At 41.0% G+C, this 26,227-nt stretch overlaps 1 pseudogene; it reads right to left on the bottom strand.

Annotated features, from left to right (window-relative positions):
- Positions 1-14,658: 14,658 nt before the first annotated feature.
- On the bottom strand, positions 14,659-25,700 carry LOC140497750 (glia maturation factor beta pseudogene; annotated as a pseudogene).
- Between the last annotated feature and the right edge of the window lie 527 nt (positions 25,701-26,227).

Here is a 26,227-nt window from a genome sequence, read left to right as displayed (position 1 = left end):
CTATTTATCAGTTCTTCCTCTGGCTGCAGACAGTGTCTCCTTTCATGTGTCCTTTGGAGTTAACTTGAGTATTTATAATAGTCAAGGTGACCCGGTCACTCAGACTTATCCTCCAAATAATATTGCTGTTCCTGTCTACAATGTTCTCTTGGCTCTGCTCATTTCACTCTTCATTATTTCATGCAAGTCTTTCCATCATTCTCTAATATCATTGAGTTCCTCATTTCTTATAACACAGATGTATCCATCATGATCATATATCACAACTTGTTCAGCCATTCCCCAAGTGTTGGGCATCCCCTCAATTTCTGGTTCTTTGCCACCATAAAAAGAGCTGCTATAAATATTTTAGAACATATAGGTTCTTTTGTTCTTTCCATCTCATCTTTGGAAATAGATCTAATAGGGATATTGCTGAGTCAAAGGGTATAAACAGTTTAATAACTCTTTGGGCATAATTCCAGATTGCTCCACAAAAGGATTGGCTCTGTTCACAATTCCATCAACAGAGATGAGTGTCCCAATTTTTCCACATCATCTCCAGTATTCATTTCTTTCCCCTTCAAATATTTTAGCCAACCTGATAGGTGTAAAATGATATCTCAAGGTTGTGTGTTTTAGTTTTCATTTCTCTAATTAATAGTGATTTAGAGCATATTTTCATATTACTATGGATTGTTTTGGTTTCTTCCTTGGAAAACTGCCTGTTCATATCCTATGACTATTTATGAATTGGGGAATGACTCATATTCTTATAGATTTGACAAAGTTCTTCATGCATTTGAGATATGAGACCTTTGTCTGAGAAACCAGCTATTATTATTCTTTATTTATTTATTTATTCTCTAAATATAGGCTGCCCCAAATATCTTAGAGCATTTATGAGCTTAGAATATATATGTAGATATAGATATACGAGAGATAGATCTGGAGATAAGGATATATCTATCTGTATCTATTAACCTATCTCACTATATCTCCTCGGACATCTTCCCCTTTAGAATGCAAGTCCTTGTGAATGGGGAGTCTCTTTTTGTGTCTCTATCTCTCTCTCTGTTTCTCTCAGTGCCTAGTACAGTACCTAACACACAGTAGGTGCTAAATAAATATGTGTTCTTTGACTGAATGATATGTTGACTGAATGTTGTTACTTAGGTAGAATCAGAAATGAATGCCTGCTCAGCTCTTCAGGGTACTCACAAATCATTGGATGAAGCATGAGAGTTCCAGGGGCAGGGGCCAGTTGGTTTGGTTTGGTTGTGTATCTTCAGCCCCTGACATGGCACATGTTGGCAAACTGGGGGCATTAATAAAAGTTGGTTCCATTGAATTAAATTCTAAATGTAACTGAATTTTCTCTTCCCTCGTTTCCAGACTGCATTCCTGACTCTTCAGGTTTTCTCTATGATATCACAGAAACCTCTTAAGCCTGGAGATTCACATCACCTCTAGACTTCTCACACTGGAAGTGCCCCCTTCTTCGTTTCCTCTTTCTCTGGATGATTCCTCCCACAACCTCCATTTTAAAAGCACGTTCTACCTACTCATGCCTCCATTCTTGTCCAGGTGTCACTCATGACTTAGGACTTTCTCTACCCTGTCCCTGCCCTAGAATCCCCTTCCTATTGGCCCTGGAGAAAGCAAATTCCTTGGAGCAGGAACAGTCTTCTTTTGTAATTTTATTTGTATTACTGAACCCAGCACAGTTCCTGGAACATGATAGCTATTAACCAATCAATCAATAAACATTTATTAAATACCTAACATGTGCCAGGCACTGGGGATACAAAAAGAGGTGAAATATAGCCCCTGACCTCAAGCAGTTTACAGTCTAACTGGGGACACAGAATGCAAACAAATACATACAAGCAGGATAAATAAGAAATAATTAACAGAGGAAAGATATCCTTAGCAGAGAATTTAAAATTTAAATTAGAAATAAATTAAATAATTTAAATTAGAATTTAAAGGTGCTGGTGAAAGTTTCCTGGAGAAAGTGGGGTTTTAGTTGGGACTTAAAAGAGGTCAGTAGTCAGAGTGGAGGTAGATGATTGTTCTGTCTGTGGGGGACAGCCAGAGAGAATGCCTGGAACAGAGAGGTGGAGTGCCCTGTGTATAGATCAGGAGGCCAGTGCCACTATATCCAAAAACACATGTCAGGGTGTAAGGTGGAAGAAGACTGGAAAGGTAAGAGGGGGTGTGTTATGAAGGGCTTTGAATGCCATATGGAGCATTTTGTATTTGGCAGGAGAGAGCCCGTGGAACATATTGAGTCTGATATGATCAGATGGGAACTTCAGGAAAACTACTTTGAATGAAGAATGGATCAGAGAGCAGAGAGACTGCTGATCGACCAGCAGGCCATTACATTACAGGTGTGATGGGATGAGGATCTGACCCAAGGTGGAAATGATGTCACTGGACAGCAGGACATGTATTCAAGTGATGCTGCAGAGGTGAAATTGACAGGCCTTGGCAATAGCTGGGATGTGAAAAGTGAGAGATAGTGGGAAATCCTGGATGACTCCCGGGTTGCTTAGTAAACGCTCATTTATTGGCTAACTTGATTTCAGTTTCATTAAGTTGAACAACCACTCAGAATCAGCAGAACAAAAGACTTGGGGGAAAGAGACTTAATAGTCCCCCTTGGATAACTTAAGGTTGTCATTCCCCAAGAGGGTAGAGTCAAGAGCAAAGGGGAGAAATTACTGTTGTAAGTTGAGGCTGGATGTGGGGGAAAACTTCCCCCTAATCCCAAAGTTGACTGGGTTATCTCAGGAAGTGGTGGCCTTCCTCTCCTTGAAGATCTTCATAGAAAGACTGGACAGTCAATTGTTAGGAATGTTGTAATAGGGATGGTATGTAGTAGCTCAGATATGGATTGGATTCAGTGGCTTCCAAGGAATTCTCCAGCTCTTGTATTCTGTACCTGAAGAGTTCTGCCTCCTCTTCCCCCATAACACAAAGACCACATTGTTCAAAGCCTTGGCAAAGCCAAGACGTGGAGCAGAAGATTTTCATGGCTGATCTTACTCCTCTGTTCAAAACATCCACAAATAAGGCAAGGAGAGGGAAAAGGGCCCCTGACACCTGCCTTGTCCTGTGCATCTCTGCTGAAGACACGGAGGCCTTTACACTTTCAACCACAGAACAGGGACTCCTGCTCCAATGAACCACTGATAGATCCCCTAAGCTGAGCCTGGACAGCCTGGGCAAGTTGAATGTCAAGCCTCAGGTGATATCCTGCCCACAATCCCAAATAAGAAAAGAAAATGAGCAGAAAATCCTGATGCTCTTAGGAGGAGAGGTAGGAGTTATAGATAGTGGTTAGCATTCTTATCAGGCATCACTACCCTTGACGTAGTATTAATTATGTAGTTCTGCCCCCAGAAGTAGAGTAGGTGGTTAAAATAAGCTGAGGCAAGTAAGATTTTTATCAGGGTCCTGCAATCCTGCTTCCACCACACCAAGCCACCAACATCCTCTTTCTAACAGAACAGGATGTGTTGCTTCTCCCTTCCCATCTAAACAGGAAACTGAGCAGATGCTCTTGGAATAGAAGAGTTCAACGTCAAGATGCACCCCAGAGCATCCCATTTCCCCAAACTTCCTGGATCTCCAGGGAGCAGCATACACACACACACACACACACACACACACACACACACACGCATGCACGCACGCACGCATGCATGCATGCACGCACGATGGTGTTGCTCTTTCCATTACCTGGGAAACAAAGTTCAGACTTCTTGGCCCAGGGCTCACATGCCCTGAGGTTACTGCCTGGCATGGATTTCAACCACAATTTCGCCGTTTGTTGTCTGTGACCTTGGGCAAATCACTTTACCTCCCTAGCCTTCAGTTTCCTCATCTGTTCAATGAAGGATCTGGACTAAATGATCTCTGAGGTCTTTTCCAACTCTAAATCAATGAACCTTCATAAATTTCATTTATATATAATACTTACATATGTAGCATGATAGGTAGATAGACAAATAGGTGATAGAGACTGGATATATGGATGGATGGATGGGCAAATAGATGGTAGAGATTAGATAGATTTTGTTTTGTTGCTGTTCAGTGATATTCAGCTCTTGGCAGATACTGAAGTGGTTGGCCATTTCCTTCTCCAACTCATGTTAAAAATGAGGAACTGTAAAACAGCGTCTTTAAAGTAACTTGCCCAGGGTCACACAACTAGCAAGTATCTGAGGCCAGATTTGAACTCAGAAAGATGAATCTTCCTGACTTCAGATCTAGTGCTCTAATCTACTGTGCCACCTCACTGCTCAGATGGATGGATGGATGGATGGATGGATGGATGGATGGATGGATGGATGGATGGATGGATGGATGGACACACAGGTAGACAGACAGACAGATAGATAGATAGATAGATAGATAGATAGATAGATAGATAGATAGATAGATAGATAGATAGATAGATAGATAGATAGATATTGTATCTTACATTTCTGGTATTCTTGCACTTTTCTCCTCTCTACATACTTACAATCCAATGTCACTGACCTTCTTGTGGTTTCTTGAAGTCCTCCCCTTCTCACTAGCTACCCCCATGCATAGAATGTTCTCCCTCCTTGTCTGCCTCCCAGCTTTCCTTACATTCAAGACTTAGCTGAAATTCTACCTTCTATAGGAGGCCTTTCCTGGCCCCCACCACAACAACAATGACATTTCTCAAAAATTATTTTCCATCTACTCTGTATATGCCTTGTACTCACCTAGTTATTTACATGTTTTCTCTCCCATTAGAATGGGAGCCTCTTGAGGGTAGAGACTATGTGTGTGCATGTGTTTTTTTCCAGCCTTTCTGTGTATCCTCAGCACTTAGCATATTGCCTAACCCATGGGATGGTCTTAATAAATGCTAGTTCTTACTTGATGGCCATGAACTGTGTTAGGCATGAAGACTATAGAGAGAAAAGGAAAACACTTGCTGCCAGAGAAATTCAGAGCTGGAAGGAAGCTAAGAGATCATCCCTTATTTTGTAGATAAAGAAACTGAGGGAAGCTAGGAGAGAATGAGTGAATTTTCCAAGGTCATGAGATTTCATACCTGTGAACCCAAATGTTGTCAGTGTAATGTGCACAGATAAGTACACATAAAATATATTCAGAATAAGGACCTGGAGGAAGAGGCATCCCAACTGATCCCTGAAGGCAGGTAGAGATCTCAGGGCTACAAGGATGGGGGAAATCATTCCAGACATCATTTCTTAGGGGGCTGGGCTGGTGCCTAGGATGTTCACATAGAGAACACCAGTGAATAGGACGGTAGAGCCTTCACACCAAGGCCAGAGATGTACATGGACACTCTCCTCCCTCCTCACACAGGCACTAGGTCATTAGTCACTGGAATTCTATGATTCAAAGCCCAAGGTCAGAATCCAGAAGATGAAGTGAGGAACAGGGATGAGGGAAGGGGAGAGAAATATAGTTAGAGGTAGAGATACAGAAAGCTACATTCATACATATAGAAATACATAGATAATAGATACATGCATAAATGCATAGAGAGATGGAGATAGATACATAGGTACAGAGACATCTAGACAGCAAGACCTTAAGACACATAGATATCCATTGCAAATAGAGGCATAGAGGTTGATGCATATGGAGAAAGTTACATAGAAAAATCATAGATGCATAGATGCAAAGATATAATTAGATACATAAAAGTACACCTAAGCACATAGATACATAGATAGATGCATAGAATATTTATTAAATGCTTATCACATACCAGGCATTGTATTGAGGGCTATGGATACAAGTAAGACAAGGCACCAAGAAATCCCTTAACTTCCTGGGGCTTGTATTCTAGTGGGAAAAGACAACATACAAAGGCAAGTCAGGAAGGAAGAGTTAGAGGAGAGCAGGACAAATCGAGGCTGTTCAGAGTCCTGAGGGTGGGTGTGGGGGCTCATTGTGGGTAACATAAAGTGTAAGTTCACTGATCAGAGCAAGGAGAACACCAGTGGGGTCTAAGTTACTCCTGGGGAGGCAGTGGAGATGATGGTTTCTCTCTCATGCCAGGTCTTCTTTACATACAGCTTTTATCATGCTCCTCCTCTATTGAAAATCTTGCAATAGTTCCCACTTTCAAGTGAAATTTGGACTGTGAACATAGCCCTTCAAAGTTCTCCATAATCTGGTACCTTTCCTACTTTTTCAGCTTTGTCTCCTCTTAATGCACTTCCATATACCATTCATTTAACAAGCTTTAAGCCTTCACTATGAGCCAGACACTTCTGGTAGACATGAGGAACACAAAGAAATGCTCCCATCCCACAGTAGTCCTTGACCTTGAGGAGTTTGCATCCTACTGAGGACATTGCCATAATACAGGTAAGTTGACATAATTAATTTAGAACTGGAAGAAATGTCAGAGGTCACCTAATTCAACTGTCTGATTGACCACTGAGGAACTGGGACCCATGGGGGCAAGTAACTGGCCAAAAGTCACAAAGGATTGGGTGTGTGTGGGTGTGTATGTGTGTTGGGGAGGGTGTATGCCTGTTTTCAGCAAAGGTGTGGAAAGTCAAGCTGCAGCAGGAACTATGATCTTCCCATGGTCGATCTGGATGAAACCATCCAAAGAGATGGGAAAATTAACTTTCCAAACAGCCATTTTTCCTGGGGGGATTTGAAGAACTGGATAGCAGACCAATGCCCAAGCTTTCTTATATCTCTTTGCCAAAAAGAAAGATAGATTTGGGGTTTTATAGAAACAATCTGAGTGAAGGAGTGAAGTGAAGCCTTATTTCCAGTGTTTCTAATGCCTAGCACATAGTTGCTTGATTCTACTTGCAAATTGGACAAGAAGGACCCTGGTCATGTTCCCAGTTCTGGGCAATGTGGAGTAGAATCCTTCCACTGCTGACTCACATGGTTTTTGAGAGGAAGGCAAGAGTGACTGACCCTGTGCTTCATTAAGAGAGATGAGGAATCTCCTTCTGCCAATGCAAACTAGCTCCTTTTCTACAAGTTGCAGGCTTGGAAGTTATCAAGAAGATTAAAAATTTGGAGAGAGAACTAGAACTATGCCCAAAGTTATAAATTACAAATTATGTCCAAAGAGCTATAAAACTGGGTATATACCCTTTGACCCAGCAACACACTACTAGGTCTGTTTCCAAGATGATCAGGGGAAAAGGAGAAGGACCTCTATGTTCTAAAACAATGAAAGCAGCTCTGTTTGTGGTGGCAAAGAACTGAAAATGCCAGGAACGCCCATGAAATGGGGCGTGGCTGAAGCTGTGGTCTATGATCGCGATGCAGTACTACTGGCCTGTAAGAAATGGTGAACTCAGTGAACTTGGAAAAATATGGAAAGACTTCCATGAAAAAATGAAGAGCAGAATGGGAAAAAGCAAGTGAACATTGTCTATAGTAACAACAATATTGCCTTAAGGACAATTTTGAGCCAATAAGTCATTGTGACTGTTATAAATACCCAAATTAACTACAAAGGATCTATGAAGGAAAAAGCTATCTGCATTCAGAGGGGAAAAAACCCTGATAAATAGAAGAAGATAGAGAATAGATTTACATACATATGTGGGTGAGTGTGTGTGTCTAATGGTAGCCATCTGTAGGGTGTGGGGGGAGGGAAAAACAAAATTAAGTGATAATTTCATTATAAATTTAAAAGGAAAAGCAAGTTGCACGTAATAGATTTGCAGTTTCATGTGCAATTCTCTTTTTCTATTCTAATTTTTCTCTTCTTCTTAAGTTCAGAATAATACAAAACAGAAACAAAATCTTAATTTTAATTTTTAACAATCCTGCAGAAGGAGAAAGAATAAGAAAACTGAAAGGTTATGATGGACTTAGGGTTAAACTGCCTCAGGACTTGATGCCAAGTCATCTTGACTCTGGGAGTCACTCTCCGTCCATTCTCCATGTTAATTCTCAATTAGAATAAAGTTTTAAATAAATATACAATATTCTTATTTAGAGCACTCAATGCCGGAGGAGACCAGGACACATCCTAAGGGTTTTTGGGGTGAAGAGGAGTAGAAGTGAGTCAAGGAAACATCTCCATACCTTCATCTTTGGGCAAAGGAAATGGGAAGGACAATCACCACTGACATCACCAAAGCTGCCACCACCACTTCACACCCCCCACCCCCACCATGGAGAGAACCTTGGTCTGTACCTTTTACAAAGGTCACAAGGTTTGAGCAGCTCACTTCCTCTGCTGACAAAACAACAGGCTGCCTCTAGACACTCTTTCCACCATCCTGATCTCTCCATCCATCACCTTCCTGGTTCCTTGGGTTCTCTTCTGGCCAACTTTGGCACAACCAGAATGAATCTCTGCCAAGTGCTTGCTGTGGCTGCCTTCTGGGCCTGTGAGTTAACTTCTCCTTCTCTTCAGATCAGGTGAGAAATGGAAAAAAATTCTCAAAAGGACCTTCTCATATTCCCATGTTCTCTTCTTTTATTTCTAGTTGGACATGCAGCTGTACAACTGGCACAGCCTCAGGTCTCCATCTCCAAAGAGCCAGGAAAAACAGCACGTGTGACTTGCCAAGTGTCCGGTGCTACAAACTTTGCTTCTGGCTTCATATACTGGTACCAACAGAAACGAAACCAGTCTTTGCAATATCTGCTCTATGTGCAATCAACCAGCACCCCCAACAAAATACCCTTAGGTGATGTAAGGAACAAATTTGTGGCAGAAAAGAATGAAGACAGAAGAACTTCATTCCTAGCAATTAATTCCATAACACATGAAGATGAGGCCACCTACTACTGTGCATGCTGGGAAGAGCACAGTAGTCAACACCCAATGACAACACCTACAAGAATCCTGCCCTCCTCACTTCCTCCCACATCCTCTTCCCTGGGGGCCACCTCCTCATTTCTCACTCCCATCCACAGCCTACCTGCAGCACTTCCTGCATTTCTTCTCAAGGCCATGTGGCCCATGTCTATACCATGCCCCATTCCTGCTCCAACTCACACAGGTTCCAAGCTCCCTCCATCAGCATCTTAATCACTCACATCTCTACAGGGCTGTAAGGTTTCCAATGGTTTTATGGGTCGGAAGAGACAACTTCTGAGGTCTGTTCCAGTTTTCAAATTCTGTCTTTCACCTTTTTGGCAGAGCCTTACACTATATCATGTTGTCTCACCATCTTCTCCACCCTGTGGAATAGGTTCTCTTTCCATTCCCAGAGGGTGAGATGCTGTGAGATGACTTAAGTGGCTTACCCAGAATCACCAGAGGCAGAATTTAAACCAAATCTGCCACACTCCATGTCTGGCCTCCGGTCCATGGCTCATGCACCAAAGTTGGCACTTGGATCCAATATTCCTCAGGGGAGAATAGGAGAAACATGACACTAATATCATGTCTAAATTCCTTAGATCTCTGAGGAGAGGAGAGGAAAGGAGAAGAGAGGAGAGGAGGGGAGGGGAGGTCAGGACTGTGAGAAAGATGAAAGGAGCCCAAGACATGGTTCCCTTTAAGAAACTGCCAAAAGCAATGATTGCTTCAAAGCAATAAGAAGAAAGCAAAACTAGTCCAATAACTTCCCTGAAGTTGTCTCTAACGGCTTTATCACCTGCAGGAATTCCACCAAAAACACCCTATCTGTCTTTACTTCTTATTCTAAAAAATAATAAATATGTTATACAATAAAATAATAATACCTATAATATAATAAATGATAATTATGATGTATAATAAATAATATATTATAATCCTCCTTAAGATTGAAGTTTTTTAAAGCCCTTTGTTCATTACTACTCAGCTGCAGAGTCAGATTCCAGCTTGGTGTCCGTCAAAGCATCAGGATCACCAGAGCAGGCCAAGAGTGGAAGGGGCAGGCTCAGGGGATGGGCCACCCACAAGGTAGAGGTCTTCGAGAAAAGGCTGGCCAACCACCCAATGGGCTCAGCCCGGAGGGGATCTGTAATCAGGAATGGGACACACTAGATGACTCCTGAATGCCTGGCTTGCTGGGAGATTCTGTGGTTCATTACAATACTGTGTGGCTTTCTGGAGGACTGCCTCTACACATTTCTGGGCTCTTCAGGACCCAGTGCTTTCCTATAACCAATAATAGCTCTCGACTCTCTTAGAGCTATGTGATCACTTCAAGGTTGAAAGTCCATCAAAGGCGCATAAGAGCGATTCATTTTATAAGTTCCATTGTTCCTACCTGAGTCCAAAGGAGAGGATGAGAGTGTGGGCCCTGGTGATACCCTGTAAAAGAGACAGGTCTGGGCATGTGAGTCAACCTTCCTGCAACCCCAAAGCAGCCCACTGCCATGAATTCTGTCAATGGCAGGGATCTCAGGTCATTTTCACATGCCCTCCCTCAAATTATATATGGCAATGACTATCCAGGCACAGGTTGACATAACTAATTTAGGGCTTTAGGAGATGTCAGAGGTCACCTATTTAAACTATGTGATTGACCATGGAGGAACTGGGACCCATGGAGTTCACGTAACTGGTAAAGGTCACACAGGAGTGGGAGGAGGGTGTGGGTGTGTGCACTCTCACATATATATGTGCAACAGAGGTTGACAAACTTGAGCTGCAGCAGGAACTATGACCTTCCCAGGTTCTCTCTGCATGAAACCTTACAAAGAGATGGGAAAATTAACTCTCCAAATGCCCATTTTGATGGTGGGATTTGAAGAGCAGGAGAGCAGATCAGTGCCAGAGCTCATTTGTTTCTTTTTGCCAAAGGGAAAGAAAGGTTCAGGGGTCCTATAGAAATGGTGTGAGTGAAAGACAACACACAGTGAAAGGTCTTCATCATCCCATCACCACTGGGAGACTAGCTAGTACTTGGGAGAATCCTGGAGTCAGGAGATAGGGCACTGGACTAGAAGTCAGAGAGACCTGGGTTGAAAGCCAAGTCTTGTCTCCTGTGCTTCTACTGCCTGGCACTTAGTAGGTGTTGAAGTGGCTTTCCTGGCAGCAAATGAGGAGTGATTTTTAACTCTGATATTCCTGACTCCATGTCTGGTCACCCGGCCAAGGTTCATGCACCAAAGATGGCCATTGGATCCAATATTCCTTTTGAGAAAATAAGAGACACAGAAAGAAAGGCAACATTAACATCCTCTCTTATTTCCTTAGTTCTCTGAACCAACACAAATGCTTTTTGGGGTGACATTTGGACTAAGTAACCAGGGCCATGCCTTCCAACACTGAGATGTAATTTCTCATTATTTCTGGTGGTTCATTATCTTTTTCAGTCAACAAGTATTGATTCACATGGCGGGTGCCCAATGCTGTGGGAAAGATGAAAGGAGCCCAAAATATGGTTCCCTTCAAAAGAAATGCTAATAGCCCTGCAGAAACGCTGTGACCAGCTGTGAAAGAGAACATGTGTCTGTGGATCAGTGCTTCTTAAGCTGTGGGTTGTGACCCCATATGGGGTCACATAACTGAATGTGAGGGTCAACAGCAATTTGGTAACAGTAAAAGATTCATGAAAATGCAAGGATTAATTAATTCAAAATCAAATGCGTAATGAATCTGAGGTGTTTCTGGCAGCAATTGCCCATGTTGCATCACTCAGCTTCACTGCAGCCTTGATTCTGAACACACAGCAATTTGCCAAGTTATCAAGTGACATAGGTTTAAATCTTGAGTTTCCTCAAGAATCATTAAATGAATTTTCCCTTGGGATTAGGACAGAATTTCCAACAATTTCTGAAATGGCCCTAAGTATACTTCTGCCATTTTGTATTACATATTTATGTGAAGCGTCATTCTCAGCCTTGATGATTATCAAATCAAAATACTGATCAACTCTGAAAAATGTGAAGATGCTTTATGTACTGCAGAATCAAACATCCCATCAAGGTTTAATTCTTTATGTAAAAATAAGCAAGCACATCCATCTCGTGAGTAGGTAAATTTGCTTTCATCTTTAATAAATGGTGAAATCATACGTATACCAAAGAATTGTTTTAAAATAAATTTCTTCATGAATTGCTATTAATTAATGGTTGAGTGGTATACTGTATACACCGGTACACCCGGGTCTCATGAAAATTTCTCAGGCAATAAAGGGTTGTGAGTGGAAAAAGTTTAAGAAGCCCTGTTATAGAAGACCAGGACCTGAAGTAGGGGCAGGGAGGGAAGCAGATCCGTGCTCCTGGGGGCTGGGATGGGCCACTAAGAGTGCTTCATGGAGGGGAAATCCAAGCAAAATGAACGATTTCAGGAGCCAAAGTTAAAATGATAAAAGGATGGGAATTCTGTACAACAGATGTATCTTTTCTGTACAACAGATGTAATTGAAACATTAAAGAATTAAGGAACTTCCTTGAGAAAATGTTCTGTTAGTATTCTCTGTGCAAAATCAGGCTCCAAAAATGATCATCTGTTCTTTTCAAAAGCATTTCTCTAAATTAAAAACTCACACAGTTTCCATCTATCAATAACCATTTATTAGGCATCTTCTGTGCAAAGTCTCTCATCCTCTCATTGTTCCAGGTGATGATCTATGACCATAAGTTTCAGAATATGTTCATTTACATTGGTTGAGGGTCTTCCTCACTGGGAGATCCCTACAACAATGACCTCACAGGTCCAGTAGGAAAAAAGTGCCTTCCAGGCATTGTGTGGGTCTGAGAGATGCAAGAAATAAAAACGTCTCTCCTTTCAATGACCATATGTTTTATAGGTGAAGCAATATGAACACATATATAAGAAAGTCAAAACGATGTCTAAAATATGAGAGGGGAATGAGACTTGTGGTTTCAGTTCTATCAGGAATTCCAAGGTTAGGAAATTCCTTCTATCGATAGAGGCCAGAGCCGTCTCTCAACTTATAGCCTCAGAGGCATCCTTGGATCACTGGGAACTTCAATTAATTCCCCTGAGTCACATTGTCAAACCCTTGACTTAAACTTGGGCTCTCCTGATTTTGAGGTTACCTCTCTGTCTCTCACCCAAGCTTCCTTTCCTAAAAAGGAAAAACAACCTAATTTAGGTGGTGGAGGGGAGAGAAAGACTCTGGCAGTGGGAGGGAATTCCTGAAAGCCTGTCAATAGTACAATACAGACAATACCTAGATTACTGAAGAAGGTTAGGAATTCCTAGGGGATCAGGGTGAGAGGGGGTGGTGTTTTCCTGTCATGGCAAACACCTCTGGGATCAAATAGAAAATCTTTTCTTTGGTGTTCAAAGCCCTTCCTAAGCTGGACCCTTCCTACCATGCCAGCCATCTTCTATCTTCTACCATGCTTCACGTAGAAACACAAAAATGCACCTACACACATACCCACACACACACAAATGCACATGCACATACACATGCACATAAACATACATGCATGCACATACACACACACACACACACACACACACACACACTTAGATCGAAGCACTTTCAATAGCTGTACCCCAAACCTGGGACTCTCTCCTTCAACTTAATAATGAGAAGGTTTTTTCTCTATTAAATATCTATAACTTATCCTGTGCAAATGCTGTTTGTACTTTGTTTGCCTGTGGTCTCCCCCATTGCATTGTGAGCTCCTTGAGAGCAGGAAGAGTTGTTTTTTGGGGAGGGGGAGCAGGAGGGCACTTCTCTGGATCCCCAGCACTGAGCAGAACAACTGAAACATAGTGGTGCTTAATAAATGTTTGGGGCTGCTAGTGTTGCAGTGGATAGAGTGTCAGGCCTGGAGTCAGGAAGACTCATCTTTCTGAATTCAGACCTGACCTCAGACACTTACTAGTGACCCTGGGCAAGTCACTTAACCTAATTTTACTCATCTGTAAAATGAACTGGAGAAGGAAATGGTAAACCACTCTATACCTTGGCCAAGAAAACCCCAAATGGAGTCAGGAAGGGTCAGATGTGACTGAAAACAACTGAGCAGGAAGTGTTCATAGACTGTTTTGACTTGTTCCTTTACTTCCTCTGACTCATGAAGTCAAAGCTTCTGAAGTATCACATCTCAGTTCCTTCCATCCATCTCGATGGTTCTGTTTATGTACCTCTTAGCCTGTCCTCCCCGGCTCTCTGCTTTGTCCCATTAAAAATATGAGCATCAAATGGGAGCCACTGTGTGTGGTGGGCCTCATTTGCTGCTCAAAGTCCAGACTCCTGTTCCTGCTCCCTGCCTTTGCCTTGCTATTTTTAAGACAGCCATAGTCAGTGTCTAGTCATACGGCTCCCCTTCTAAAGCCTCCCTTCTAAAACATTCCGGGAGCTGGCTGCCTTTAGACAATCATGCAGCACTTCTCGGGGGACAGATGGTTTCCAGGAAGGCACAACCTTAGGCAGCCTCCTAAAGTGAAGATCTCCCAAGAGGTAATAACAATGGTAGTACTATTGATGATGATGATGATGATGATGATGATGATGATGATGATGATGATGGTGATGATGATGATGGTGGTGATGATGATGGTGATGATGATGATGATGATGATGGTGATGACGATGATGATGATGATGGTGATGATGATGATGGTGGTGATGATGATGGTGATGATGATGATGATGATGATGGTGATGACGATGATGATGATGATGGTGATGATGATGATGGTGGTGATGATGATGGTGATGATGATGATGATGATGATGGTGATGACGATGATGATGATGATGGTGATGATGATGATGGTGGTGATGATGATGGTGATGATGATGATGATGATGATGGTGATGACGATGATGATGATGATGGTGATGATGATGATGATGATGATGATATCTTGTTTTTATATACTACCTGCTATGTACCAGGCACCATGCTAAGCACTTTACATAGACATCACTTGCTCCTCACAATGATGCTGACATGTATCCTACTATTGTCCTCACTTTGCAGTTGAATAAACTGAGACAAACAGGGTTAAGTGACTTGCCCAAGGTCACCCAACTAGGACATGTCTGAGATCACATTCAAGCACAAGTCTTTCTGATTCCAGGTCCAGCCTGGAGTCTTCCCGGTGCCACCGAGCTTCCTTGTCCACTAAAAGGTCCCTGTCTCTTAGCACAGATATAAATCTCTTCTCCCATTGGAATGTGCTTTAGTGGTACCAACAAAGATGCACTTCTTAGAGGAACAGCGCCACCCTGAGGTGCCATCCAGGCCCTCAACTCGATTTTTTAGCCTATTTTCCCATGGCTTTCATTGTTGTTCAGAGCCTGGAAGAATCTGTTCCCCATGGACTTGGTGATGGCCCAGCAGCTGCTTTCCTCTGTCCCTCTTTGCCCCCTCCCCATCCATGACATCTCCCACATTACTATTCTCACCCACAGCATAGAGCAACTCACTAGTATGGCCTCAGGAGGTTTAGTTCCCTGATTGTCAGGGCAGCCCTTCTTACTGCTTCTCTCCAAATTATTTAAGTTCCCATTAAATATTTAGGCTTTTGAGGGTTTGGTTTTTGTCGTGTACTCCTTGTTGATCCATTTTTGCTCTGTTTAGCCCCATATCTAAGAGGAGAGTGGTCAACAGAGTTAAATCCTGAAGAGAGGGCAATGAGGTGAAGGACTGAGAGGAAAACCTTGAATCTCCTGGCGGAAATATCATTGGTAACCTTTAAGAGATAGGTGACAGTAAAGTAGGGGCAGGGTGTGCAATTTGAGGTGAGGGAGCATGCGAGCACTTGCCACATGCCATGAGAAACCAAGCAGCCCACATGCATCAGAATTGTGTTCTTGATATGCTATATTACAAGACAGATGTTATACCCATGTTCACAATTTTCTTTGAAAACTTAGGGACCTATTACAGACACCTCACTTTCTTTATAAGAACCCTCTTTTCTAAGGAAGGGCACCTGTGAACAAGGATGCTGCTTGTAAATACCTAAATGATTGAATTCAATGAACTATCACCAATAAATTAACCTAGATCTGCTTCCCCTGTGGGTGACTGTGCATCTATGGCCAAAAGGACATTTTCTATGATTAGCTTCCTTCTGGTTAGAGTCATTTCCTTCTTCTCCAACACAGGCACCACTTCCCTTCTGAAGAATGTCTTCTGCCCTCCACCAATACATTATGGGGACCACCAGAGTATTACTGATTCACTTTCTGATCCTGGCTTTTCTTGAGACTTGTGAGTTCTTTCTTCTTATCATTTATTTGGTTTTGATTTGTGGAGGGGGTCAAAAAATCGGTGAAGGAGAAAAACCTGATGCTTCATTCTAAGAGACAACCTGAACTGTGGGATAAAAGACTGAATCGGAGGTTTCTTTTTAAGGCAACACCACATCTCTTCCTCTGAGAGATGCAGCATTATTATGTAGTGACCTCAGAGTCAGAGTCCCTGGGCTGAAATACTGTCTGAGTTCAGTTATCCAATGGGATGACCCTGGCAAAGGTACTACCAGGGGCATAACCTCTACCATAAGAGCACTGGCTATACTAACGGTTTCCTGAAAGACATTTCCAAGCCTCCATCTGAATGGGTAAAAGCATTTGATTAGCCTTGTTTCAGTTACTCTAAAGAGAGAGACAGAAACTTCCATGCCCTTTCTGCTCCCTCTGTCCTTCCTGGAAGGTCGACGTCTCTGTTTCATTCTCTAAGTAGAAACAAGAAGTCAAACTATCCCAACAAATTCCTTTATTCATTCAAACAGTGACTGTACTATGTCATGGAAATGCTAGTTTCATTCCATAAATTTAAAAAAATTTTAAAAAGCAATAAACACTCCTTTAACCCATTAAAAAAAAGTCAAGGGACTCCGTAAATAAAGAATACACTTATCATCAGATCAGTGCTTATTTTATGTATAATTGACGAAAGTACTTAATAACTACTTTAAAAGAATTTTTGGACCATTCATCAGTAGCTTTTTACAAGATCCTTTCAAAGACCCCTTTCATTGACTTGTCTTATGTCCTAAACTTGAACTATCCACTTCTCAAAGTCCAAGTCCAGCCCAAAGTGACCAGCCTTATATTTTGAGTTGTTGGGTATCTGGCAGTTCAGGATAGATTCTTTTCTCTTGTACGTGCAAGTATGGAACCCATATTGGCCCAACACATACCATCCAACACTAAGAGAAGTGGTAACACTGCCTTTCTTGAATGCCAAGTAAATGTGACTCCTTTTGGGTATGCTTACATTCACTGGTACCACCAGAAGCCCGGTGGGCATCTGGAACAGATTCTCTATCTTTCATGCAATGAGAATGTCATTCATGAGGATAGGGTCAGCGAGGAGAGGTATGAGGCCAAGAAATGGGAGAGCAACTTCTTGGCAAGCCTCAGGATCCACCAAGTCACGGAGGCAGATGGGGGGTTATACTACTGTGCCTGCTGGGATAACACTCTGAGCCAACACCACAGAGGCTGTGAACAAAAACTCTCACTCTGTGCATCCATGCACCTGGTAAATCCTCACCGTCAGCCCCAGGTCAAACAGCTAGATATCTGGCATGGTGGTAAGCTTGCCTGTGCTCTGCTGAAAGCTAGGAGGGGGCAATCTCAGAACTGGCTCTGGGTGTCTTGACCCAGTTGTGAGATTTTCTTTCATTTCCTTCCCCTTCTCCCACAGTTGCCCAGGTTCTTGGAAATCATCTCTGCTCCAACTCAGCCTCACCAACCTGAGGAAGCATCTGTCAGAGCATGAGAGGGTCACATCACTCAACCAAGTACCACAGAAAGGCATTTGGAGGGCCTTGGATGGTGCCATAGAGGTGAACACTGTATGTTTTAAAATTAATATGATCATAGACATGGAGGTGGAAAGGAACTCAAGAGGTTTCTGGTCCAAGACCCTTAGTTTACAGAGGAGGAAACTGAGGCCCAGAAAGGTTACACTTGTAGGATCCTACCTTTACTTGAAAGGCACTTTAGCAGCAATCTACTCCAGTCTCTTCATTTTGCAGATGAGGAGACTTCATTATGGACATCAAGTGACCTGTCCAATGTCATACAGGTAGCAGATATCCGAGGCAGGTATGGAACCTGTTTCCATGCGTCCCCATGCATTGTTCTCGTTGGAAGACGAAGGGACAGCCAGGATCTGCTAAACTTCAGAATCCTAATTCAGGAGGATTTCCAAAGTGTGTTTCTGCACATGGCACTGGAGACTGGAGCAAGCCATCTCTGACATCTCTTTCAATTCTGAGGTAGTCAAGTGCTCTGATTTTCCCCCAGATAACAGGAAAAGGTATGTTCCCCAACTTTAGGCTTAAAACTGTGCAAAGAGGGAAGGATAGGGTCCCTGGATTTTGAGATTTTTTTAGTTTACTCATTTTATTCTGAACTTAAGAAATAAAACAACCATTCCCATATCATAGTAGAATAGGAAAAAAAAACACAGAGGATTGTCCAGGAAACAGCACATCTATTGTGAGCAACTTGCTGTTTCTCTTGATAGATAAAATTGTCATCTAAATTTATTTTTATCCTTTTTTTTCTTCCTTTCTTCTCCTCACCCAAACCCTAGAGGTAGCCATCATTAAACACAAATATGTGTGTGTTTGTGTATGTAAAAAACATTCTATACATACTTCTATTTCTCAGTTTCTTCTCTGGATGCTGATAGCATCTTCCTTCATGTATCTTTTGCAGTTAATCATGGTCAAAATGACTTAGCCACTCAAAGTTATTCTTGAAACAATGTTACTATTATTGTATACAATGTTCTCTTCCTTCCGCTCATTTTGCTCTTCATTATTTCTGCAAGTCTATCCATGTTGTTTCTAACATCATTGAGCTCGTCATTTCTTCTAGCACAACAGTTTTCCATCACGATCATATACCACAGTTTGTTCAGCCAGTCCTCACCTGGTGGGCATCCCCATAAATTCCAGTTCTTTGCCACAAAGAGAACTGTTATAAATCTTTTAGAACACAGAGGTTCTTTTCCTTTTTACCTAGTCTCCTTTGGATATAGTCCTACTAGAGGTATTACTGAGTCAAAGGGCAGAGGCATTTTCATAACTCTTGGGGCGTAATTCCCGATTGCTCGCCTAAGTGGTTGGATCAGTTTACAATTCCACCAAGAGTAAGTTAGAGTCTAATTTTTTCCAGAGCATCTCCAACACTTGTTACTTTCCTTTTCAATCATTTTAGCCAATCTGATACTTATACAATGGTATTTCCACATCATTCTAGTTTCCGTCTCCCTGGTCAATAGTGATTTAGAGCATCTTCTCACATGGCTATAAATCATTTTGATTTCTTTATTTAAAATACTATGTTCATATCCTTTGACCATTTACCAATTGGGGAATCAATAGTTTTTGTAGATTAGATAAAATTCTTTATGTATTTGACATATGAACCTTTATCTGAGAAACTGTCTACAGTTTCCTGCTTTCCTTCTGGGTCTTAGCTACTTTTTAAAATTTGTACAAAAATTTTAATTTAATGTAATTGAAATTATCCATTTTGTGCCTCACACTTCGCTCTGCCTCTTGTTTATTTATAAATTGTGTGCTTATCCATAAATCTTATAGGTAATATATTCCATGTTCTAAAAATTTTGTCATAATATCTCTCTGTATATACAGATTGTGTCCTCTTCAAGGGAATGTAAATTTGGATGGTCAGAGGATGCCCAGTTAATTTGGCATTTACTGGTTAGATTTCTTTCTTTTTTCTTTCTTTCTTTTTCTTTCTGTCTTTCTTTCTTCCTGTCTGTCTTCCTTCCATCCTTTGTGTCTTTCTGTCTTTCTTTCTTGTCTTTCAGTGCACTCTGAAGCCCATAGATTGGGCAACAGTAGGTCCCTGTTCAGACACCCCTTAATGGCTGTTTTCTGGACCCTCCTGGCTTAAGAGTGATCATCAATAGTAACTGTATTTCTTTCCTTCCCAGTTTGATTTTGTTATTTTTTCTTTTGCTCTTGAAAAGAACCGTTCTCTGACTACTTCTTAAAGAGGCCTGTTCACTGAATGGGTGTTACCTCACTCTAAGTGAGTCCCTGAATAGATCTTAGTTGGAAAAAGCCAAGTTCTCCCACTGCATCCTGACTTATCTCCAGTCATCCTGATGAATATCTGGTCACTGGATCCAGATGGCTCAAGAGGAGAAAATGAGGCAGGTGACTTGCACAGCCCTCCCTCACTCAAAATAAAATCAAGTGCTAGTCATGTCATCATTTCTTTGATGTCATGGTCTTCTTCAAAAACAAAGGATGAACACAGTCTATTTTGACTTTATCTTGCTAAATGGTAGAAGGTTGACCTATGCTCAATTTCTGCCAGACTGCTTTCCAGTTTTCCCAGTAGGTTCTACCAAATTATGAATTTTGGTCCCCAAAACCTGGCTTTACACAAATACAAGATTATTATGCTTATATACTGCTGCAAATTGTATGTTTACTCTGCTCCACTCACCTACCTTTTTATAAGGTAATTTGGTAACTATTGCCTTATAATACAGTTTAAGATCTGATACTACTAAATATTCTTCCTTGACTTTTTGTTCTTCCAATTGAATTTTGTTTTTATTTTAATTCAGCAAAAGAAAAAAGGGATCTGTCTCTTGAGTCTTTTTTTAACTGTCACAAAAGAAATTTAATACCCATGTGATAATACCTAAGGTTTACGTACATCCTGTTTTTCATACATATTATCTCATTTGATCCTCTCAACAGCCCTGTGAAGGTACTATGAAAATTGTTTTAAAAGAAACCCACAATGTATTGGGGCTAAAAAATGTTTTCATTTTTAATTTTGAGAATAATCTGTCCAGTATTGGTAAATAATAGTTCCTTAAAAGTCTGATGAACTTCCCCTGTAAATCCATGAGGACCATGGCTTTTCTCTTGTTAGCTCCTTTAGAGTTCATTCTCTTTCTGGAAAAGGGGACCATAAAATAATTAAGTGACAAAAGCGAATCTGGCCAAAGTCTGAGAATATTTTAGCTCAGGTGTCTCTGGTAAAGCACTGTGCTAAGGAGGCCAAGATCACAGGTGTAATCAGCAGTTATGAAAGTTAATTTCATAGAAGAAAAAAGATACCCCTTCCATTGAACCCATTACTACATCCACCTTTCTTTGAATGTATGTATGCTATTGGTCATACAGGGAAAAATTAGGCTAAAGAATCTTGATAACTTATCACAACCCAGTGCCACAACTAGAAAAACAATGAAAGAAATTGTTTCATTGGCAGTAAGTCAGTAAGTATAAAGGATCTTAGTATAAAAGACAAAAATTTCCTATATTTTAAGATCACAGCATTATTTTGCTTTGACAGCATTGTTTCCTTTTATTGCTGTGATCTGAGACAATAGAATATTACTTCTTTAGTCCAAAATATGCCTGCACTACTATTAGCATGGAGGTTTTACCCTCTTGATTTCAGAATTGGAGGACCAGGGTGTGATGACAGTCACTGAACTTCTCTCAGCTTCAGGATACTCATCTATAAAATGAAGAGGTGGAGAAGATGGCCTCTAAAATCCCTACCATCTCTAGATCTATGAGCCTATGAATTTAAGTGACACTTCATTTCTGAAAAGACCCAAAGAGCAAAAATTGTATATTTAAATAAAAGTTTATAAAATTTATAATTTTGTAGAAACAATATTTTACCTGGAAGAAATAAGCAATCCGTTCTACTCTTTAACAACAACAAAAATCAAAGCTCTCTCCTCTCTTTTTTCCATCTGTCTTATTTCTTATTTCCTGTAATTTCCTACTTCCTATTAAGGAAGACACATGATAAATTGTTTAGGTCATGAAAGATTCTCATTCAGTAATATCAGAAAATCTTAATACCTCTAAATTTGGTTGGCACATATATTTGAAAGACAGAAATTATGAATTAAATAGAATCCATTGCAAAAAGGCTTTTTGCTGCTTATTTTTAACAAAATGACCAAGATATAAGAGGAATCATTTTACTTGGTTGTCGTATTACTGATTGAGGAACTGTGTGGGCAAATCTGTAAAATCTCTACTTTTAAATGTTTTAAAGTAAACATGTTAAATAGACATTTTAAAATATCCTTCATGACAGGATTTGTGCTAATGACATATAGAAGAATAACTCAATTATTCAATTATTCATTGAGGTTGGAATGCCATTCTGATAAGTAAAGTATTATAGGATCAAGATGAATTTTATTGACATATTATTTTTGTTGACTATGTCCAAGGTTCAAGATCAAAACTTCTTCCCGGTGATACAAATCTAAATCACAGATACATACAAAATCCTAACTTTCAACTGCCGAGTATTCACTAATTCAAGGAACTGGTTGGAATTTACAGAAATGAAGTTGGTTTTATCACAAATGTCAATTGTAGAATTAGACACTACAAAACATTTTACGTGGACCTCTACAAGAGTATTCATTTCACCAAGTCTGGATTACTGGCAGTGTAAAACTCTCAAGATTAATTTTAACGTTAACGAATCAAAGGCCCAGTATTAGGAGGTTTAAAATGACTAACATTCATATGATGCCAGGAAACACTCAAGTTTGTAACTACATAGGACTTAATATTGGTTGATAATTATGGATACTGGAGGTTATGAATGAAAATGTAGTGAACTAAATAAGTTCAAGAATTAATGGAAAAAGACTTAGAATACATGATACTCTAAAGTCATATTTATAGGCTCAAATTTGGGTCTGACAATTCAAGCCTTTAAATGTCTTTCACATATCTGACAAGTAAGACTAATGCTAATATCCAATATTTGTCAAAAAGAAGGAAAAATGTCCACTTTCCAATGAAGTCTGAAAATAGCAACAAATTCTGAACCAGAAGTCATAGAAGATAGTCACAAGAATGCAAAAATTCCCTGCAGAAGTATTCCACTAAGCAATTACAAATATGAGGAAACACTTTTAAAATTTCCATTACTATAAGAAGGATCTCCCCCTTTGTACACACTTTGCACAACTAACGATTTTTATTTGTTGCAGGAAACAAGATTGTAAATAGCAGTGCATTCTTAGGCATAAATGGGTATTTCTGTCTGGTTCCAGTACAGTCAGGTTAGTACAGAAATACTTGAGTATCAGGACATTCACTTTAGTGGAAAAATCCAAGGTTCTCCCAAAACCATTCTTCAGTTGGGTCTTCAGTATTTCTTATTTCAAAAACCTTAGTTAGCTGAGCTCTTTGAACTAGCTTATTCTTACTCCCAGCAGACATCATCTGTAGTTCAGGCTTGCACCCAACAGGACAAGAGAAAGTAAAACACAGAGGGTAAGAAACTCTTCCATCCTCGTGGTGATAGGTATAACTACATACAGCGAAGCGACGTTGTCATTCTGGGAGCTCCTCAGCTGAAATACTCTCATGCTCTTCATCCAGGACAACCAGCCATTTATATTGTCAATCTTCATTAGAAGAGCAGCATTGCTAGTTTCTTTGCAAAAACGAAACTTTCTCAGTTTCTCCACAGGATCTTCAGCAACATCCCAAACCACTAGAGATTCACTCATTTTCCTTCTGGCCCGGCCACAACCCTGCAGAGCCTTTCCTAGGGCCTGTTCAAGCACGAATTCCATTTGAGCCTTTTCTCTCCTATAGCTTCTTCCCTGAGCTCTGGGATATTCTCACAGGTGGATATGTGATCCCCTCACTTTGCTAAGGCAGATCACAGCCATTTCTTGCCTTTTCAGCTCACACAGCACTTATCTGGGTCCTGCCATACATACCCCCTAGGACATTCAGTCAAGAGGTGAGGGACTCTCTTATTCCATGGCTGCTGGTGCAGCCCACCTGCTGTATTTCCTCTCAGAGAGACCTGGGTTGAAAGCCAAGCCTTGTTTCCTCTGCTTCAAGTGCTGGCACAGGTGTTTAGTAAATACTTCTTGCTTTTAACTGTGGGACTCTGGGCAAGTGATTTCAGGTCTCTAAGCCTCAATTCCCTCTTCTGGCCAATGTGCAATAGAATCTTTCTACTGCTGATTCACATGGCTCTTGAGAGGAAGGCAATGGTGACTGGCCCTGTGCTTCATTAGGACAGATGAGGAATCTCCCTCTGCCAATGCCAGCTGTCTCCTCTACAACTTACAGGCTTGGGGAGCAGTCAAAAAGATTGAGAGATTTGGGAACCAATCTGGAACTATGCCCAAAATCATATTATAGATTGTGCCCACACTTGTAAACCTGGGTATACCCTTTGAACCAGCAATACCACTACTAGGTCTGTTTCTCAAGATTATCAGGAGAAAAGGGAAAAAAACGTCCATATTCTAAAACATTCATAGCAGCTCTGTTTGTGGTGGCAAAGAACTGGAAATTGAGGGGAAGCCCATTACTTGGGGCATGGCTGAAACAGTTGTGCCATATGATCATGATGGAATACTACTAGACTATAAGAAACAATGAGCTCAGTGATCTTAGTAAAACATGGAAAGACTTACGTGAAATAATGAAAAGCAAGATGAGAACAACAAAGAGAACACTGTATACAGTGACAGAAATATCACTTTAAGACTGACTTTAGGCAAGTAAATCATTTAGAATATTATAAAAACCCAAATTTACTACAGAGATATATAAAGGAATGTGCTATCTGCATCCAGAAAAAGAACTCATAAATAGAAGTAAGGAAGGCATGAATTTACGGAAATATATTGATACACATATATATTTGTGTCCAATGGTAGCATTTTGTAGCATACGGGGGATGGGAGGGGAAAGAAAGAAAATTAAATTATTACTTTGGTGTACAATTAATAGCAAAAGCAAGTTGTACAAAAAATATTTGCAGTTTCATGTGCAGCTTGCTTTTCTACTCTACTCTTTCTATTCTTCTTAAGTTCAAAAGAAAACAAAAATTTAATTATAATTTTTAAAAATCCTACAAAAGGAAAAAAAGAAGAAAACTGAAAGGTGGTGACAAACCTAGAATTAACAAGCACCAGGACATGAGCCCAGGTCTTCTTCATTCCCTCTCTTTTCACTCTTCTTGTTATTTCTCAGTGAGAATAAAGCTTTAAAAGAATGTACGATCTACTTATTTAGAGGTCTCTGGAGTGTCTGAGGTGTCACCAGCAGATATTCCCAGGGTTTTGGGGGTAGGAGAAGTGGGTCAAGGCAATACCTCCATACTTTCATCTTTGGGCAAAGGAAACAGGAAGGACAATCACCACTGACATCACCAAGCCTGCCACCCCTATGGGGACAGCCCTGGTCTGTACCTCTTAGAAAGGTCACAAGATTCCAGCAGCTCATTTCCTCTGCTGACACCACAACAGGCCACTCTTTCCACCATCCAGATCTCTCCATCCATCACTCTCCTTGCTTCCTTGGGTTCTCTTCTGGTCAAACAAACTGGCACCTCCAGAATGAGCCTCTGCCAAGTGCTTGCTGTGGCTGCCCTCTGGACCCGTGAGTCAACTTCTCCTTCTTTTCAGATCAGGTGAGAAATGGAAGAAATTCTCAAAAGGACCTGCTCATATCTCTGTGTTCTCTTCTTTTGTTTCTAGTTGGACACGCAGCCATAGAACTGACGCAGCCTGAGGTCTCCATCACCAAAGTGCTAAGAAGAACAGCACGTGTGACTTGTCAAGTGTCCGGCTCCACAGACTTTGCTTCTGAGTACATACACTGGTATCAACAGAAGCCAAACCAGTCTTTGAAGCATCTGCTCTCTGTACAATCAACCAGAGCCTCCACCAAAATGTCCTTAGGTGATGTAAGCAACAAATTTGTGGCAGGAAAGAATGAAGACAGAAGAACTTCATTCCTGGAAATTAACTCCATAACACATGAAGATGAGGCCACCTACTACTGTGCATGCTGGGTATACCACAGCAATCAACACTCAATGACAACACCTACAAGAATCCTGCCCTCCTCACTCCCTCCCACATCCTCTTCCCTGGGGGCCACCTCCTCATTTCTCACTCCCATCCTCAGCCTGCCTGCAGCACTTCCTGCATTTCTTCTCAAGGCCATGTGGCCCATGTCTATACCATACCATATTCCTGTTTGAACTCACACAGGTTCCAAGCTCCCTCCATCAGCATCATAATCACTGACATCTCTACAGGGCTGTAAGGTTTCCATTGGTTTTATGGGTTGGATTAGACAGCTTCTGAGGTGCCTTCCAGTTCTCAAATTCTTGCATTCTGTTTTCTGGCAGCTTTACACTATATCATGTTGTCTCACCCTCTTCTCTCTTTGGAACAGAATCTCCTTCCATTCCCACTTTACAGAAGGTGAGATGATAACAGATGATTTAAGTGGCTTACCAGGAATTCCTGGTCTGAGGCAGAATTGGAACCCAGATGTCCAGATGTCATGTCTGCCACCAGTTCAAGG

Source organism: Notamacropus eugenii, chromosome 3 (genome assembly GCF_028372415.1).
Source record: "Notamacropus eugenii isolate mMacEug1 chromosome 3, mMacEug1.pri_v2, whole genome shotgun sequence".
NCBI classification, from domain to species: domain Eukaryota; kingdom Metazoa; phylum Chordata; class Mammalia; order Diprotodontia; family Macropodidae; genus Notamacropus; species Notamacropus eugenii.
This window is presented reverse-complemented; position numbering and strand designations above follow the sequence as displayed.